This window comes from Dromiciops gliroides, chromosome 5 (genome assembly GCF_019393635.1).
Source record: "Dromiciops gliroides isolate mDroGli1 chromosome 5, mDroGli1.pri, whole genome shotgun sequence".
NCBI lineage: Eukaryota > Metazoa > Chordata > Mammalia > Microbiotheria > Microbiotheriidae > Dromiciops > Dromiciops gliroides.
The window spans coordinates 112316267-112336435 of record NC_057865.1 but is presented as its reverse complement, the minus strand read 5'-3'; the positions used below and the strand labels follow the sequence as shown (position 1 = coordinate 112336435).

The window sequence follows — 20169 nt, the reverse complement described above, 5'->3', positions numbered from 1 at the left end:
TCAGGGCTCTGCTGTTGAATAATCCTCTAGTTTAACCAAATTTAATCTCATTACCTGAGTAATTGTGCTATTAAGGGAAGTGACCGACAAGGCTAAGGGGAAAACAGCACTGTCTAATTATTGTTTCTTTTTTTGTCAGTGGAGGATGTGACAGGACTCATGGATGCTAAGTTTCCTTCTCTATTTTGAATGAGTTTTGGCAGGTGCTATGTCAGTTCCAGATCTAAGGGATACGGGGTGTCATGGTGCTATAGCACCATCCTCAGGGCACTTTCTATAGAAACATTTCACTTGTTGGCCAAAGAACCAGATAATAGGATTGTAGAATTTTAGTGCTTGAAGGGGCCTTCAAGATCTTCTGGTTCAGTGACCTCTTGGGAGACCTTCAAATCTGGCTTCAGACATTTACTAGTTGTGCGACCTAGGCAAGTCACTTAACCCTGTTTGCCAGGAGGGAATGGCAAACTGCTCCAGTATCTTTGCCAAGAAAAACTCAAATAGGGCCATGAAGAGTCAGACACGACTGAGCAATTAGAATGTGAGCTCCCTGATAACAGGGTCTGTCTTGAATTTCTGTTTTGGGCAGCTAGGTGGTACAGTGGATAGAGCCCCAGGCTTGGAGCCAGAAAGAGCTGAGTTCAAATTCAGCCTCAAACACTAATAGACGTGTGACCTTGGGCAAGTCAACCCCATTTTCCTCAGTTCCTTGTCTGTAAAATGGGGATGTACTGGAGAAGGAAATGGCAAACCAGTCTAGTGTCTATGCCAAAAAAACCCCATGGTTTCACATAGAGTTGGACAGGACTAAACAACTGAACAGCAACATGGGCTTAATAGATACTTGTTGATTGATTAATTTTTTAAAAATAAGCTGAAACAAGGTTACAGAGAGATTAAGTAACTTTGCAAAGGATACAGAACTGGCCGAGAATAAATGAGAAGTAGGAAGTGGCTCTTTTGAAGTCCCATCTCATGCTCTTCCCTCTCTTTTAGCAGCTTGGCAGAATGAAACACAGTTTCCTCCCTACCATGAATCCACATTGCCCATTTTCTGACTTTGCCAGGATTTTGCAGCTGCTCAGTAAGCGGTAGCTTAGGACTGCTTTTTTCCAAAAATTCTATAAACTCTGTTCAGGATTATTTTTGAAAATAGGCTTCTGTCCTATTTGTATGGGAATGCTCTCAGGCTCACTATTTGTTTCCCTGCACATTGCAATATGGAATTGTGCTACATCTCACATTGGTATAATACTTCCAAGTGCTTCCATCAACATCATTTCATGCTATGATTATGTAGGGGTGATAACATGCTTCAAATTGTGTGTACCAAAGAATCAAATGCATTATATGTGATATATTTTGTATGGAATTAAAATGTATGAAAACAGTTATTACAAAGAATTAGTCAGACTCCATTATTAATTACTGTGAGAAGAGTAGCACCAGTGAAATACACTATTACAATACAAAAGAAATTAAAGATATTTTTCTTGCCTCTAGAGAATTTACTATCTAGTCAGAAAGAGAAAATATGGGAAGGGATTTTAGCACACTTAAATAGTAGCATATCATTTCTCAATGATATGCATTCTCATCAATATAAGTACTACCTACAATAGTACAGATAGCAGCCCATCCACACTTTCTCATTTAAACAGAGATCTCCCATAAATACTAACCAAAATGTTGAAGCCTTCTTCTAGGCCTCTTAATAATACATTGAGGGGCATTTAGGTGGCACAGTGAATAGAGCACTGGCCCTGGATTCAGGAGGACTGGAGTTCAAATCCGACCTCAGAAACTTGACACTTACTAGCTGTGTGACCCTGGGCAAGTCACTTAACCCTCATTGCCCCGCCCACCCCCAAAAATAACACATTAATGCCGGTATAGCATCCCCAGGACAGTTCACAACCTCGTTGTCCCAGTAGAGCCATTGCACTTCCTTTTTGTCATCCTTTGTGCCAATGCTTAATAATTCATCAATGGCAATAAACAGTCAATAAACATTTATCAAGTACCTTCTATGGCTAGGCACTTGTTAAGTGCTAGGGATACAAAGAAAGCTAAAAGATAATCTTTGCTCTCAAGGATGTCACCTCTAATAGAGGAGACAACATAGAAATAACTGTATAAACAAGCTATGTACAGGATAAATTGGAAATCATCAAAAGAAGAAAGGCATCAGAATTAAAAGGGATCAGGGGCAGCTAGATGGCGCAGTGGATAGAGTACTGGCCCTGGATTCAGGAGGACCTGAGTTCAAATCTGGACTCAGACACTTGACACTTACTAGCTGTGTGACCCTGGGCAAGTCACTTAACCCCAATTGCCCTGCACAAAAAAAAAAAAAAAAAGAATTAAAAGGGATCAGAAAAGGTTTTCTCCAGAAGGTGAGATTTTAGACTTAAAGAAAAATTAAGGAAGCCAAGAGGCACAGATGAGGAAGAGGATCATTCGATGCAGGGATTACAGCCAGTGAAAATGCATGGCATTGGGAAGTGGAGTCTCCTGCTTGTGGAACATCATGGCCTTCTTAAAGAGTTTAGCCACAAAAGGCCGGAGAGAAATGGGACAATAGCAACATGATATGGATCAAGTGTTTGTCCTTTGTGCCTTGGATCACCTATGATTTTCATTCTTTGGAGACTAATAGTATTCCATGAGTTACAGTCATACAATATCACTGAGAGAATATAGGTATTTAAAAAATGGCTGTTGTTTCAGGGAGAAACTCGGTTACATAGCTTATTTCTACCCATCTAATAGGCAAGTAAATATCTCAGTCCTTAAAACTGGCCTGCCAGGAGAACAAAGTTGACCAAGGCTGCTTTGGAGCCCGTTTGACTTCAACCAGTTAGTTCACATTGCATTTCATGGTCATGTATGCATCCAGTCATTGGTTGCCATGAATTATGGAAGTGTAATTTTATATAGAACAGGAATGTATACATGCAAAAAAAAATGAAGAGCAAATTAATTGGGTGAAGTTAAATAGCCTCAAAGGTAGCTCTTAGACCTTTTGCCCATGGGCAATTTACTTCATAGCAGGCCAATTGTAATGTCTGGGATTTTACTAGGCTCTTTTGCAGGTGGAATAAGTTGCATCAGAATAACCTGGCTGTGTTGAATAGGCCAGAAATTTCTTCTTACACGTGAAGTCATTTTCAAAAAAATGTATTTTTTTAATTAGCATGTACAGCAGATGTGAAAGATTATAAAGAATTTAACTATTTCTTAATTTTTCCATTTCTCTGAAAGCAAGAAGCATTTTTTTGTGCAAAAGGAATGCATAGGTGGCTATATATGGAATTGTTATGATATATACTACTCTGATTTGGCTTTTCCTCTATCTCGTCCACATTCAGCTGCAATTCCTAGCCGCAATCAGCCCAAGAATATAACTCAGTGAACACATATTAACCTTCATTCAGTCATTTCCTTTTGGACAGCTGGTTTATCTTTCATATGGTTTAGGTATTTGTCATCAGCACATTCCAGAGAGAAATATCAGTTCTGCAGGAACTGATAATATTGTAATCAAAATTATTCCATAGGGTCTAGTTTTTCTTTGGACATACTGTGTATTCCATCATTTTAATGTCTATAAGATTGATGGATAGTCGACTGCAAATAATCTCTGGCACATCAGCTAGAGTAGAGATTTTTCTTATTATTTTCACTGTGTTTATTATTCTGTATACAAATTTAATAATCCCTGCTCTTTGGCAACTCAGGTTCCTGAGTAGAATTTTTACCTGGGATATGCCACAAATAGGAACTTGAATAAAATGAGATGTATAATAGTGGGAATTATAAGACCTTTAATCCCTATCTAATCAGAGGAGCCATTTATGAAAGCAGACATAAGGAAGAAATTGTCTGTCTGGTGTCTGACTTCTGCAACAAAACATTAAACTTCTGGAGAATTTTAAGTTAAGGTTCTATGAAAATGAAGATTTTAGTGTTCAGCTGGTCCCCCCAACACATTTTGTAAATGCTAGCATCCTGGCCAAAGAGGTGTAGTTATAGGGTGTCAGAAGATGGACCCTTGGAAAGTGTATGGCTTCAGGAAAAGCAACAAGCATTTATTAAACATAGCCTATGTTTCATGTACTATGCTAGGCACAGGGGATACAAGTACAAAATTAAGAGGCCCTATCTTCATGGAACTTACATCCTAATTGACTTCCCTAGTCATCAGAACTAGAGAGGTTTGAATGGTTAAAATAAAATGACTTTGTGAATGGCATCAGAGAGGTTTAAAGCATGCTGATGGAGGTAGGAGGCAGCATGGATATGTGGGAGGAAAAGCAAGGACCATGTAGGTACAAGGAGGTCAGTGCAGGTTCAGCAGAGAATGCATTTAAAATATATATATATGCATATATACACATATACATGTGTATACATACATGTGTGTATATGCACATGTGTGTGCATGTGTGCATATATACCTATATGTACACATGTGTACCTATATATGTCTATTTTTTTTTAATTTTTTTTTTTTTTAGTGAGGCAATTGGGGTTAGGTGACTTGCCCAGGGTCACACAGCTAGTAAGTGTTAAGTGTCTGAGGCCGGATTTGAACTCAGGTACTCCTGACTCCAAGGCCGGTGCTCTATCCACTGTGCCACCTAGCTGCCCCCTATATATGTCTATTGTTCAAGAACTAGCCTAGCTAAATTTTGATGAGACTCATTACCAGATAACTGACTACCAAACTGTGATTTTTTTTAAACTGCCTCATCCAATGAAATCACAGCTCTTGTGGCCTACTGAGACGTATATTTCTCTCACTATGTGGACAAAATTCATCCTTGAAAACTGTCCATTCAGGGGAAAATGCCATGTTCAAAAACTCTCTTTTTGTCTGTTTTAATGGAAAAAAGATTATAGAGCATTCCTGTATCTCCTTCCCCCAAAAATCCCCTGAATATTATTCAAATAGCAAACCCACACTCAAATTGCTCTTTCATTAGTAGCATTTACCAAAAAGGGGGAAAAAAGACTGTGTTGAGGTGGGGAGACAAAATAGCTGGGATAATTCATTCTGCTTCTGAAGGTGAAGAACAACTTGAAAGTGATGCTGATGCTGATGCTGATGCTGATGCTGATGCTGATGGTTGGGGCAATGGAGAGAAATTGTTCCACTGACAGTCAACCTATCAACCTCTACAGGACCTTGAACATCTTAATCTGGATGGTTTTGGAGAAAAGTTTGCCATTCTTTAGTGTCACATGGGATGTGAGAGAACTGAAGCAGCTTTCTGTGACCATCAAGCTATGAAAAAAGGCCCAGCTGTTGAAAACTTCCAAAGATATTTGCCTTTACAATGTTGTTATTGTATAGACTGTTCTTGTGGTTCTACTCATTTGTTACAAGGTTTTACTTTTCTTTTATTCTTCATTTGGGGTGGAGGTGAAAGAAAAATCCTTATTAATTTAAAGAGGAAAATAAAATAAGTTGTTTTTTTTTAAAGAAACCTTTTGGACCATCCATGGCTGTCTTCAAATTTCACCACTTGTCATCTGCCTTCAATATTCCACTGTTTGTCTCCTGTGCCTGAATAGAAAGGAACTTATCCATATTAGCAATTACAAGCACAACAATAACAAAACAATAATAATAGTTAACCCAATGAATGGCAGAGTTAGGATCCAAGAAGATTTTGACAAGCTAGAAAATTAAGCAGAACCCAAAAGACTGAATTGTTTATCCATACTTAATGTCAAAGCTTATCCTAACTAAAAAAAGATAACTTGGCGTAATGTATGGAGAAGGCCTGAAGTAAGAAAGGTTAGTTTGGTCTGTGACACATATTGGCTGTATGACCCTGAACAAGTTATCTAACCTCTTCCCTAATTCGATGAAACTCTAAGAATCCAAGTTGAAGAACATTTGATGATCTGCTTTAATGAATGAAATCACAAGCCTGGACAGAAAAGAAAAAGGCTTTTATTGGATCCATGCCTTCAAGCCTTTCTTTCTTTTAATTTTTAAAAAAAATGTTGGATTAAAAACAACATTGAACTAGTCCGTACCACAACTTATGCTTATCCTACATAGACATTGATAACCCAGAGTCATCTCTAATAAATCAGTAAGCACCGAGTAAGCACTTACTGTGGGCCAGGCACTGTGCTAAGTCCCGGGGATACAAAAAAAGGCAAAAGACAGTCCTTGCCTTCCAGGAGATCACAATCTAACAGGGGAAACAATATAAGCAAACAAATATGTAAAAACAAATTATGTGTATGGGATAAATAGGAAATCATTAACAGTAAGAGAAATAAGGAAAGGCTTCCTGTAGAGAGTGAGATTTTAGTTGGGGCTTGAAGGAATCCAGAGAAGCCAAGAGGCAGTGAAGAAGAGAGAGCATTCCAGGTGTGGGGTACAGCCAGGATCTCATTCATGGAGCCACAATGAGGCTCTGAATCAAAGCATATGTAACACGGGTCGGGTATGAGGTATAGAAAGACTAGAAAGGTGGCGAGGGGCTGGGTTATGAAGGGCTTTAAATATCAAAGAGAGAATTTTGTGTTTGATTCTGGAGGTGATAGGAAGCCACTGGATTTTGTTGAGCATTGGGGGTGATATTGTCAGACCTGCAACATTAGACTAATGTTAGTGGACGGAAATAATCCCACGAATACCATGAAATCATGGGAAATGCTGTGATCGAATCTAAGTAGAGAAGAGTTCCCCAAAGTAACAGCCTATGACCTGTCAAAAAAAGAAAATGAAGTTAGTCTAGCATGACATGCTCTTAATAAAGGCATGCTGGCTTTTGGCAATCACTTTCTTTTTTTCTATATTTTAAAATATATACTAGATGAATTTTGAGAATCATGTAAAGATTTCTTAAAATATCAAATTGCCATTTGACAATATTACATTGGTAGAGAGTTCTCTACATTAATCAAATCACAGGTCTGATTTTGCCAGCAATCAAAATCAAACTCATTTGCTGCCCTACAAAATTCAAACTCAGCTTTCTCCACCCCCACCTTTTTTTTTTTTTTTTTTGAAAACTGGGACATTTACCCCTCTTCAGGCCTAAGACAACCCTCCATTTTCCCACGATTTTTGAGATCACTGAAAGTGGTTCAGTACAACCAAGAGCTCTTTCATTATTTCTGAATAATTTTTGAGATAAATTCGTTATCTCAGGATAATAATCTTTTGGGGGTCAGATAACTTTGCTTCATCAAGGGAATCTGTATATATTGTATATTTTATGTTTGTACTATAAGGAAAGAAGACAAATGGCTTTCTCCTGGGAAAACAAAGCGATATTAGAGTAACAGTTTTGCCTTCTTTCTGTTAGCCATTATTATTATTTCACCCACCTCACTCATTGATCCTATCCTTTCTTGATTCTCAGATAATGGATTTTTGGGATTTAATAGAATTGTTAGATTTCAAGGAATATAATTTGACTTTTATGTGTCCTATGTCCAATAATAAACTCTCTTTATTACATAGTTCTTCTGTATTTATATTTTCTTTGGAACTTGAACCATTGGGACATCTACTTGCTCTTGTTTGCACGTCTCCTGTCTAACCCTAATTATTCCACTGTCATACCTTTGAATCTTTGAAAGGTATGGAAAACCATACCTTTGAATCTTTACCAATATAAATGAACATGTCTATCCTTTTTCTGTTGGCCCATCTCATTAAAGTAAATGTTAAATAAACAATGAATCACTAGCCTTAGGAGTGAGTAAAGCTCAGGAATAAAACTCTAATGTTGACACACCACCCCCACCAAAAATAATCTACTCATTCCCAACCAATCAGCAAGTGTTTTCTAAGTACATACTATATGCCACACACTGTGCTAGGCACTGAATATACAAATACAGTGAATTAAACAACATTTACTTGAAAAAAGGCGTACCTTCTTTTTTTTATTCTGAATTTAATACCTAATAAGATAGGCCTTTGTCTATATAATATAGACAAAAATGATTATTCTTGAAAGTAAAGCTATTTATTTCTTACAATTTACTTTTCTTTTAATCATATAAGTTTAGCTTGGAGCTTTCAAAACTAAATTGCTTTACAGTACTTGTTCTTGGCCTTCCTTTCTTCTTTGCATTTATTTTTAAATGCCTCAATGGCCTCCCTTTCTTCCGTTTCTTTTGTGGCCTCATGCCCTCTTCCCCACTCCTCTAGTTGATAAATTTAAAGGGGGTCAGGGTAGCCCTCGTAACAAATAGTTAGATAAAGCAAATCCCCGCTTTGGCTATATCCAGAAATGTTGTCTCATTCCACATCTTTCTACCTTTCTGTCAAGAAATGGGGTGCAAACTTCATGATTAGTCCTCTAGAATCAGAGTTGGTCATTTCAAGGATCAGAGTTCTCATGTCTTTCAGAGTTGTTTATAAAGTTGTGATTGTATATTGCTCTCCTATTTCTATATTGGGTATGAGTGATACCTATTTCTAGTAAATGTCCTTTGCATCATTTGGAAAACTAATAATTTTCCCTTATATACTATAATTTGTTTAACCATTCCCCAATTGATGGATTCCCCCTTTATTTCCAGTTCTTTGTCACTACAAAAAAGAGCTACTATAATTTTTTTTTTAATGTACGGGTCCTTTTCAGGGTTCTTTGATCTTCTTGGAGTATAGGCAAAGCTATGGAATCATTGGATCAAAGGATAAACAAAGTTTAATGACTTGAGGGGCATCTCTCCAAATTGCTTTCCAGAGTGGCTGGACTACTTCACCCATTGGGATACTTGTTTTCTTGAAGCTCTTCTGGCAGTTGTCATTATCCTTTTTGTCATCTTTGCCAATTGATGGGCAAAAAGTAGAATCTCAAACCTTCTTTAATTTTCATTTTTCTACTAATTATTTGAATCATTTTCTTTATGTTTGTTGATAGCCTGGATTTTGTCTTTAAAAAAACTTTATGTCCTTTGATCGTTTATCTATTAGAGAATGACATATGTTCTTATAAATTTCAATCAGATCCTTATTATACCTTGGATATGAGGTTTTTATCAGAGAAAATGGCTGTAATTTTTTCCTGTTTTCCTTCTAAATTTAATTTGTTTAATTGTTTATACAATTTTTTTTTTTTTTTAGTGAGGCAGTTGGGGTTAAGTGACTTGCCCAGGGTCACACAGCTAGTAAGTGTTAAGTGTCTGAGACCAGATTTGAACTCAGGTACTCCTGAATCCACGGCCAGTGCTCTACCCACTGCGCCACCTAGCTGCCCCTATACAAAATCTTTTTAATCTCATGTAATCAAAATTGTCCATCTTATCTTTTGTGATTCTGTCTGTCCCTTGTTTAGTCTTGAATGCTTCCCTTATCCAGGGATCCAAAAGGTAATTTTTAGTAGCCTATATTCTAATGTGTTTATCATGACCTGTTTTGTATTGCAATTACCTTTCTTCGTGTCTTATTCCCCATACTAGTTTATACACCCTCACATATGCTCCAGGAGAGCTGTGACCATATCTTACCTAAACTCATCTCCCCAATGCATAACAGAGTGTTGCCTTGCACACAGTAGATGCTTAGAACACAGATGTTGAATGAATGAATGTCCCTTTGTTGCATTTTTTTAAAAGGAAGACTAAAGTAACTCAAATTTAAGTATTGACTGCAGTGGGAGGGAGAGAATGGAGAGTCTATTTTGCATTAATAAAGGAAATTTAAAAGATAAATACACAGAATTCTAGGTCTTTGAAAAAGAATTATTTTGTGTTTGTTTTCTGGGGTGTGTGCCAATAGCCCTTTTAAATTTTTAACATTTCTGGAAAAGTAGTTTGCTTAGTGTTAAAGTTTAGAGTTTGAATCACTTAAATTTCTGTAATGATTTACTTTAAAAAAATTCAAATGATTGTCATTTTTTTTTCTTTAAAGAGGGTTACTTCATTTTATCTAAAGTGCTTTTCTGTCTAGTGGGAACGCTTAAGTGTAGTCACAAATCACCTGCAGTATATTCATAGAAAGATTAGAATAAGTTAAATTTGTTTATAAGCCTGCAGGTTCTAAATTTCACAGATAATGTTCCTTTTTTTTCCTCTCCTTGCTTAAAAATTTCATCCTTTTTCTCTTCTGGTCCTAGGCATGAATTTCGTGTAGCTATAAATGTGAGCACCTGAATACCATTTTATTTCATTGGGAGAGCAAATTACCTCCTAAGGGTATAGGCTATGGACAGAGTCGTAGAATTTTAGAATTGAAATGGACCTTAGAGATCATCTGGTCCATGATCGTCTTCTAGCGATATGAAGCTTACTTTGCACTTTTATCCGGAGAAAATTTCAAGTACATGAGGAGCAGATAATAGTTTCTCTAAATATATGCAATTATGGAGAGTTAGAGGAAGACTCTCTTCTTGACATGCCCATGACTTGCTCCCATGAATTAAGTGGTGAATATGCCCCAAAGTGCATTAACCTTTATGGATTTTTCTTTGGTTTTCATGTTCCACTGATTTATGATCTTAAATATGGCTGTTGCTGCCGTTTCTGAATGAACTCCTTGTAAATCATTTCTAAATGATCCTTTCCTAGTCAGATAATCCAAGTAAATTGAATACATAGCCAATCAATTCCTCTGAGGTTTCGATTCCTTTGTCAGAGTTGTTTACCTGTGTGTTGTGCATCTAAAATTTTCTATTTGGGGGTATGGGGACCTCTGAGATTGAGATCTCCAAAGAACTACATTTGGCCTGACATTGTTTTCTATATAGATTGTGCATGTGAGGGTCTTTGATATGGTTTTGCTTAGATTTTATTCCAAAGGAATGAAGAGGGACTACAAAAGATCTGCTATACAGCTCACTGTGAAAGATCTGGCTGAATTCTGGATGTAGGTGTTTATATTCAGTATGGTTATGAAGGGCGTACTTGATTCAGATAGAATATACTAGGGATTTTGAGTGCAGTGTATTGAGTGCAGTGTACATCCTTTAGCTTTAAGAAGTCATTGATTGATTTAAATGAATCTTTTTGGGAATGTCATTTATATATTATTAAAGTTTGAATCTTCATATTATGTTGGCTTCTCTTTTCACTGTTATATAAATTTTAGGGAAATTCTGCATATGACCTAAAATGTTGAATTCTCAGTCACAGGATTACAGGACTTGGGATCTGGAAAAGACCATTGAGATTATATAAAGCAGTCTCTTCATTTTGTTGGGTGAGGTGGGAGTGGAGGTATGGGTGTGTTCAGTTGTTTCAGTCATGTCTGACTCTTCATGACCCCATTTGAGGTTTTCTTGGCAAAGATACTGGAGTGCTTTGCTATTTTCTTCTCCAGCTCATTCTATAGATAAAGAAACTGAGGCAAACAGGGTTATGTGACTTGCCCAAGGTCACACAGCTAGTTAAATCTCTGAGGCCAGATTTGAACTCAGGAAGATAAGTCTTCCTGACTCTAGGCCTAGCAGTCTATCTACTGGGCCACCTAATTTTCCCCTCTCTTCATTTTACAAATGAGAAATCCAAAGTAGAGTCCAAAGTGCAAGGTGTTGTTTTAGCCTCTTATTAGTCTATTGGGTTGGAAAAAAATCAGGGCACCTAGGTTCAAGTCTTGGTTCCACTATTATTATGTATGTTTCACCTGACCTCTCTGAACTTTTCTTCTCTCCCAAATGAGGAAGTTGGGATGCTTCCTAACATTAGCTTCAAATCCTATAATTCTGTGGTTCTAAATAAAGTTTTTGCTAATTTTTTCTACATATAACTTACTTATATTGTTTTCCATTTTTCTATTTTACTATAAACCAAACTGCAAAATGGAAATGGAAAATTTTAGAACACTCAAGTCTGAATTTTGGTTTTTGGAGCAATAGCGTTCCACCTTCACTTAGCATATTACTTTTATATTGTTAAATTTCTTCTTATAAGTACCTTATTTCAAAAAATACTACTCTTTTTATATTTCCATACTTTGTTCTTTATTTTACTTTGATTATAAGTTGTGATAGTGTAACTTAGCATAGAATATAACTTAAAAATGCTGTTCTGTTTGGAATATTTATTTTCTCCTTTACAGTACAATAGTATGTTATTTTCCTTGCTTCTGGTTTTAGAGCCTGGAGAAATGTCTGGGTCATCCATTGTGACCTCTCTGTATTTTGTAGGACCCTTCAATATATCATTTTCACTAATGTATTCTCTAATCTAGTCTTGACTCTCTGCAACAATGGTACCTTGACCACCTCCCTTGGGATTCTTTTCCACTGCCTAATGGATCTTCTTGTTAAGACATTTTCCATACAACCTTTTTTCCTTTCCATCAATTTATGCCATTGTATCAATGTGAAAAGAGCTCCTGAAATGTGCTATGGGGCCTGCAGAGAGAGTGTATGTTACTCTAAAGTAGTCTGGCTTATTCATAAATATGCCCATGTTTTCCTGTTTACCTATTCTTTGAATAAAGACTGTATGTGTATATTGTTAGCTTGAGTAGTTGACCATGGAATTTCAAGTTAGGGTCTAGGCAAAGACATAGTTATTTAATATTAGTAGCTTTCTTCAGAGGAATAAAAACTGTTCCTTTACTACAAATCCCATAATATACTGTCAGCCCACTCTGCTCAAGAATGTTTCTAGTTGGTCGATGCTGCTAGACTTGGCTGAGATGGAATGGGAGAAATGGAGCTTTACAGTGAAATGGAATTTGTGATGATGAGCCTCAGCTAAGCAAGGGACTTTGCAAATCAGAAGCACATGCAGCTTGAGTGAAATTTTAATTAGTTTAGAATTTCCCCAGTGGCACTCTCTGAAAAGCAATGGAAATGAAATCAAGATAGAAGTAGTGGAAATTATTGGGGAGGGGGGGTGGGGAGAGAGAGAGAGAGAGAGAGAAGGTACATATTAATATACTATTTATTTTTAATTTTTTCAATTTGCAAGCATGTATTTTCTTTCTTCTTCCCATTGAGGAGAAAAGAAAAAAAAACCTGTGACAAATATATATAATCAAGCAAAACAAATTCTCATATTGTCCATGTCTTTAAAAAAAAAACTCATTCTGCATCTTTATTCACAAACCCCAAAATACAAGTATCTCACATGTGAAGGCTTTTTAAGTCCTCTCTTTGTGATTATGAGAACATTTCTTATCCATATACTTAAATACAGCAGGACTTCTTAACCTTTTCCCATTCACAACCCCTTTTTGCCTGAGAACTTTTTACAAGACCCTGGGTATATAGGTTTACAAAATAGGTATACATAACCCTTTACTATTGCCATATTTTTCACAACCAAACATTCAGTCACATGGGATCACGACCCACAGTTTAAGAAGTTTTGTAATATAGAAACCAATATAATCTTTAGGAAATGAACATAAATTTTAAGGTACAAAAAGGTAATCTTTTCACATAATTATTTGTTTTTCTTATTTTCTAACTCCCTATAACCTTGCTTAGGACAGGGTTTCTTAGGTGTGTGTGTGTATATACATGCATACATGCATGCATGCATGCATACATGCATACACGCATACACACATACACACATACACATACATACATACATACATACATACATACATACATACATACATACATACATACATACATACATACATACATACACACATGCTTTATTTTATCTCCCTAACTAGATTGTAAACTCCTTGACTAAAGTGACCTGCCTTATTTATCTTTCTGGAATACCCTTCCTCTCCTAAGTACCTAGGATTAGAACTGTGCTTACAATTGGCATTCAGTAAGTTTTCATTGAATTGAATTAGAACTAATAATAACAATTATAATGATGGCTAACACTTATATAGCATTTTAATGTGCCAGACACTATGCTAAACTCTCTACAATTATTATCTCATTTAGTCATCATGTGATGATCTCAAAAATATATATTTTTTTAAGACTTGTAATTTCCTCAATGTGGAAACTCCCTACACTAATACAGATGAGCAGATCAATAACTTTTGTATAACATACTCTGAGAATTCCTGAGGCATTCACATGTTAAATCCCTTCTCCATGGTGTCAGATGCAGGAAATTAAATAAGGTCTTTCTGACTCTAAGGCCTGTTTCTATCCACTGTGTGGTTCTGATTTTCAGTAAAGAGATTCTTAGGAATTTATTAATCCTGTCTTCCCACTTTGAGCCGTTTAGGAACATTCTTGGAACACAAGAATTTTTGCTGATTTCTAGTTCCTCCTCAATCTCATCCATTCATTCAATGAAAATTGATTGAGTTCTTTTTGAGCTCAGTGCTGTGTCAGATACAAAAATATATAAGGCTGTCTAGGATCATATATTTAGAGCTTCAAAGTCATCTAGTTCAGAAGTGTCAGCCTTCTGTTAAGCCGTATGCAACCCACAACAACCCCAAGTGCCATGATCAGATTTCACCAGATTAAAAGGTAATGGGGAAAGATTTAACAAAATAAACAAAAATGCAGTAAAACATAAAGGACATTACATTTTAAAAATAAAGTCAATATTTGCGGGCCCCCCCCCACCTGGGATCTTTATGTATAGACTAGAGTTTCTCATTTCTATTTGAATTTGACCCCACTGATCTAGTCCAACCCTCTCATTTTACAAATGAAGAAGCTGAAACCCAGAGGAGGGGAGTGATTTGCTTAGGATCTCACAGAAAGTAGGTGACCTGCCAGGATCTGACTCCAGATGCAGAGATTACCCTCTTTCCCTGCCCTTCCCACCCCCTCCCCCCAAGCACTGCCCTCTCTTCTCAGGGAAGTCATGCAAAACACCAGCCCCCTCCTCCGGCCAGAGTGGACAGAAGGAGAAAATGAAGGCCATTTGCCTCCTCCCTGTATAGAAGTTATAGACTAGGGGCCCATAACCCTGCAAGCACTTACTATCCAATCTAATTTATGGCTTGTTTCACCCTTTCTTGTTATGGGTAAAGATTATTGGCACGTGATAGTGATATAAAATAAATATAACATATGATTATAAGATATGTTGAAAATAAGAAATATATATATGTGCATATATATATATAAACAATTTTAAAAATTTAATGCTACAGATTCACACATGTGTTACTATTGTCAGTCCTAATGAAGTATCCTAAGGACCACAAAGGCATTTTTATCTTTCTTGATCTCTAGAATTCCCTAGTCAGAATGAGACATAATAAAGTCCTAATATAAACAAGGAATTAAAAATACTGAGATAATTCTTTAACTCTCACCACTCTTTTCATAAGGAAAAAACTTGAAGTTTGAGACTTGGGTTTTTTTTTAATTCTTCAAAGAAAGAATTAATCTTCCCATATTAGCTCCCTAATTATAGTATACGTTCTTTCATATACTGTTTTACCTGTACCCACTAGCTATATGACCCATACTTCTGGCCCATTCACAAACAGAATGAAGACCATTCTAAGCAACCAGACTGTTGACATCCCGGAATTTTCTTAAGAGACATTTGTCTCTTAACGGTCAGATACTTGTTGTGAAGGGGCCCAGAGGAATCCTCCAGAGGAATTTCAACCATATCAATGTTGAGCTCAGTCTCCTTGGAAAGCAGGAAGAAAAAAAAAAGACTTCTAGTGGACAAATGGTGGAGAAATCCAAAAGAACTTGCAACTGTATGCACAATCTGTAGTCATGCACAGAACATGGTCAAAGGCATTACCCTGGATTTTTGTTACAAGATAAGATCTGTACATGCTCACTCCCCCGTCAGTGCTGTTATTCAAGAGAACAGCTCACTTGTTGAAGTCAGAAATTTCTTGAGAGAAACATATATCCAGAGTGAGCACAAGACCAGGTGTTGCATGTGCTGTTCCTCAAGCCCCAGAAGATGAGTTAATAGGAAATGAAATTGAACTTGTATCAAACCCAGCTGCCCTGATCCAACCAGCCACCCCCATCAAAAACAAAGATATCAGAAGAATTTTGGATGGCATCTATGTTTCTGAGAAAGGCGCAGTGCTGATGGATAAGTTGGAAAACATGCCAAAGGCAGTGTCCTGAGGAGTCAACACTCATTCAGATGTCAAAACAAAAGTACTTTCTGTCTCCCCCCACCACCACCACCACCACCACCAAAAAGAGTAAATCAGTATTGGTTAACCTCAATGATTAGGTTATGTTGGAGCCTCAACCTGTTTATTACATGTGATTGGTTCACCTACGAGAGTGACTAATTTCATTGAGGTGCCAGAAATCAGTTATCATGCCTGCCTTCCCATGGTTTATGGCCCTTTCTAGCAGGGAGCGAGAACCATAGCTGGAAACCTTTGGTATGATTTCCTGCATATGAGCAACTCACTTCAGGAGCTCCTAAGAGATTGGGACCATGCAAATATACTGTCAGCTCCATTCTCACTCTCTGCTCCCACTGGTTTAGCACTATTAGCCCAGGCCTTTTCTCCTAGCCTTTCTTAATATTCCTATCCTAAAGCCTAGAGACCCAAGAGAATAGCCTTAGAAAAGCAGGCTTATCATTCAGTTGGATCACAGGATTTAAAGCTAGAAGGAACCTTAGAAATAGTAAAATCCAAACCCCATACCTTGCATTTGTGTTAAATGAAGTTCACAGAGGTTAAGTAATTTGTTCAAAGTCAGAAAAATAAATAACAATTTCTGGATTCAAATAGATCTTTTAACCCTTAACTGTGCTGCTCTCTCTCACTTATTAACCTTTGTTGATATCTATCTATGTAATATATAGGTAGATATAATGTATGTAACTATTAGATTAAAGAGCTGTGAATCAGAATTTAAAGTGTTAATAGAAAAAGTAATATGTCAGTAGATAATTTATTAGACCCACAGTTAGGGTCTGTGGCTACAGTGACTGACTGGTCATTTAACTTAGCAAGGAAATAGTAAATAAGGGTCAGAGAGTTTAGAACAAGAAGGAATCTGTGAAGGATTCTAGTCCAGTCCCTTAATTTTCTACATTAGGTAACCAAGGCCCAGAAAAATAAGATGACTTGTCAAATCCCACAGTTACCAACAAAACCCAGGAGCAAGAGATAGAAAGAAAAATCCCATTTAAAATAACTGTACAGAAGAAAAAATAATTGGGAGCCTACCTGCCAAGACAAACCCAGGGATTATTTGAACACAATTACGAGATATTTCACACAAATAAAGTTAGATCTAAACAACTGGAGACATATCCATTGCTAATGTGTAGGCTGAGCCAATATAATAAAATGACAATTCTACCTAAATTAATTTACTTATTCAGAGCCATACCAATCAAACCACAAAAAAATTATTTTATAGGACTAGAAAAAATAATAGCAAATAAATTCATCTGGAAGAACAAAAGGTTGAGAATATCAAGGAAATCAATAAGGGGAAAATGTGAAGAAAAGCAGCCCAGCAATTCCCAATTTCAAACTACATTACAAAGCAGTAACCATCAAAACAATCTGGTATGACTAAGAAATAGACAATAAGCCCAAAGATCCAAGCTTTTGGGCTAAGAACTCACTATTTGATAAAAAAAAAAAATTACTGGGAAAACTGGAAAGTAGTTTGTCAGAAAATAGGCATAGACTAACAGCTCTCACCATATATACCAAGTCAAGCTTAAAATAAATAAATGATTTAGACATAAAGTGTGATATCATAAGTAACTTAGGGGAGCATGGGAAAGTGTACCTATAAGATCTATGGATAAGGGAAGAATTTCTGACCAAAGGATAGAGAATATCACAAGATGTAAAACAAATAATTTTGATTACATGAAATTAAAAAGCTTTTGTACAAACAAAACTAATGTAGCCAAAGTTAAAAGGAAAGGGGCCAAATTTACTGCAGGTTTCTCTGATAAAGACTTCATTTCTCAAATTTATAGGGAACTGAGCCAAAATGATAAAAATAAGAGCTATTCACCAATTGACAAGTGGTCAAAGAAAATGAAAAATAGTTCTGAGAAGAAGAAATCAAAGCTTTCAATAGTCACATCAAAAATGCTCTAAATCACTGCTATTTAGAAAAATGCAAATTGAAACAGCTCTGAGGTACCACTTCACATCTGCCAGGTTGGCTAACTTGACAGAAAAGGGAAATGATAAATGCTGGAATTGACATAGGAAAATTCAGACTCTGATTCACTGTTGGTTGAGTTGTGAACTAGTCCAACCATTCTGGAGAACAATTTGGAACTATGCTCAAAGGACTATAAAACTGTGCATAACCTTTTACTCATAAATAGCATTACTAGGTCTGTTCAAAGAGATCAAAGAAAAGGAAAAGGGGCCTGTTTGTATTAAAATATTTAAATCAGCTCATTTTTTGGTGGCAAAGAATTCAGAAATTACTCACCAAATGGGTAGTGGTGAACAAGTTGTGGTTTATGATTATGATGAAATATTGTTTTGATCTAAGTAATGATGAGCAGGATGGTTTCAGGAAAACCTGAGAAGACTTTCATGAACTGATACAAAATGAAATAATCAGAACCACGAGAACAGTGAACACAGTAACAGCAACAGTGTTAGGACGATTAACTGTGAAAGACTTAGCTATTCTGATCAAGACTGATCCAAGATAATTCCAAAGAACTAGTGATGAAAAATGCTGCCAACCTCCAGAGAGAGAATTAATGAACTCTGAATGCAGATTAAAACAAACCTTTTTTTAACTTTTTTTCTTTCTTTCTTTCTTTTTTTTTTTTGTCTGTGTTTTCTTTTGCAACATGCCTACTCTGGAAATGTTTTACATGACTTCACATATATAATAGGTATCAAATTGCTTGCTTTCTCAAGGGCAGGAAAGAATTTGGAACTCAATATTTTAAAATGACTTAAAATAATTTTACATGTAATTGGGAAATATTTAACTAAATATTTTTTTTTAAAAAAAAAGCAAGTTTGGTGCACTAACATCTCTATAAGGCATTGAGTTCCTTTATCTGAAGCGAAGATCAAGAGGAGGCTTTTAATAAATACTTATAGAGAGTTGACAAGCCCTCAGAAGGAGGGAACTAGATCATCTGTTTCATATTTCCAAAATTAGGTGTATGTTTTTCAACTACATATTAAATTGATCTATGGATCTTATCTAGACTGATTTTATCTAGAGAACTATTTGGGTTTGGGGTTTTTGTTTTGTTTTTAGAAAATGACAAGCCTGCATACCTAGGGGAAACCAGGAAAAGTATACTGGCTATTTTTAAGTCCTATGGTCAGTACCTCAAAGAAGATCTAAGGACATTTCTTTTCTAAGATCTTAGTTAGAACCTCTTCCTCAAAGGTAACAGGTTGAAGAATCTCCTCAGTGGAGAATTTAAGAAAAGGCTAAATGAATTTGTCATTGATGCTGAGGGTGTAATTCTTGTTCAAATATGTATTGAACTAGATCTCCTCTCAGGGCCCTTCCAAGTCTGAGATTCTATAAACTGGCAAAATGAGATTAAAAGAGGTTGAAAAAAAATATGGGTCAGTATTTCTTCTTGCCTCTACTTCTTCCTCCAGTCTTTTTTTTTTTTTTGTCGCTTGCCATCTTCCCTCCAGTCTTATTAGGAAATGCCAACAGATGCCAGGCATTTATTGCTTCCTCAGTAAGCAAACATTGCACCTTATCTGTGTCCTCTCTGCTCAGAGAAGAGCAATTTTTAAATTTTAAATAGTTTCTCACTGTTATCGACTGGGGTAAAGCTGGTAAAGCAGCTTTTTTGTATGGGAAATTTTTCTTGTTTGGGGGGTGTTGTTGTTTTTGGTTTGTTTAGTTTTCTATCTCTCTTTCTCCTTTTCATTCCTTTACACACTGAGGTCCCTCCTGGTTCTAAGAGCAGATTTGGAAACTTATGTTAAATGGGTCCCCTCGAGTTATAGATGACAGCATCAACCTGGATATGTCATTTTAGACTGATGAAGTCAACATAGTATAAGCTTTAGGGAATAGATGGTGTGTGTTTGAAAGAAATCACTCAGCTGAAGTTGACAGGAGGCACTTCATCAGTGCTACTCAATGAAGTTTGGTATTCTAGAGACACCAAAGGCAACCAAGCAACTGGGAAGGAAAAAAAATAGATAATTAAGAGCATTGTATTGATCTGTTTAGGGGCATGGTGACCAGTAAAGGGGAAAAAAAATCCCTCTAATAAATGTTACAAGTTGGAAATGTGAGAAGCACTTATTATTCAAAAAGTATCTGTTCCAAAGATACTTTTTTCCAAGCATTTCTTTGAAAAGAATAAATCAAT

General features: G+C 36.4%; 1 protein-coding gene and 1 pseudogene across 1 annotated transcript in view; both read left to right on the top strand.

Moving 5' to 3' along the window:
- Positions 1-20169, top strand: part of EXOC4 (exocyst complex component 4) — a 911169-nt gene that overhangs the window by 629581 nt on the left and 261419 nt on the right. The window lies entirely within an intron of this gene.
- On the top strand, positions 15369-15977 carry LOC122727922 (annotated as a pseudogene).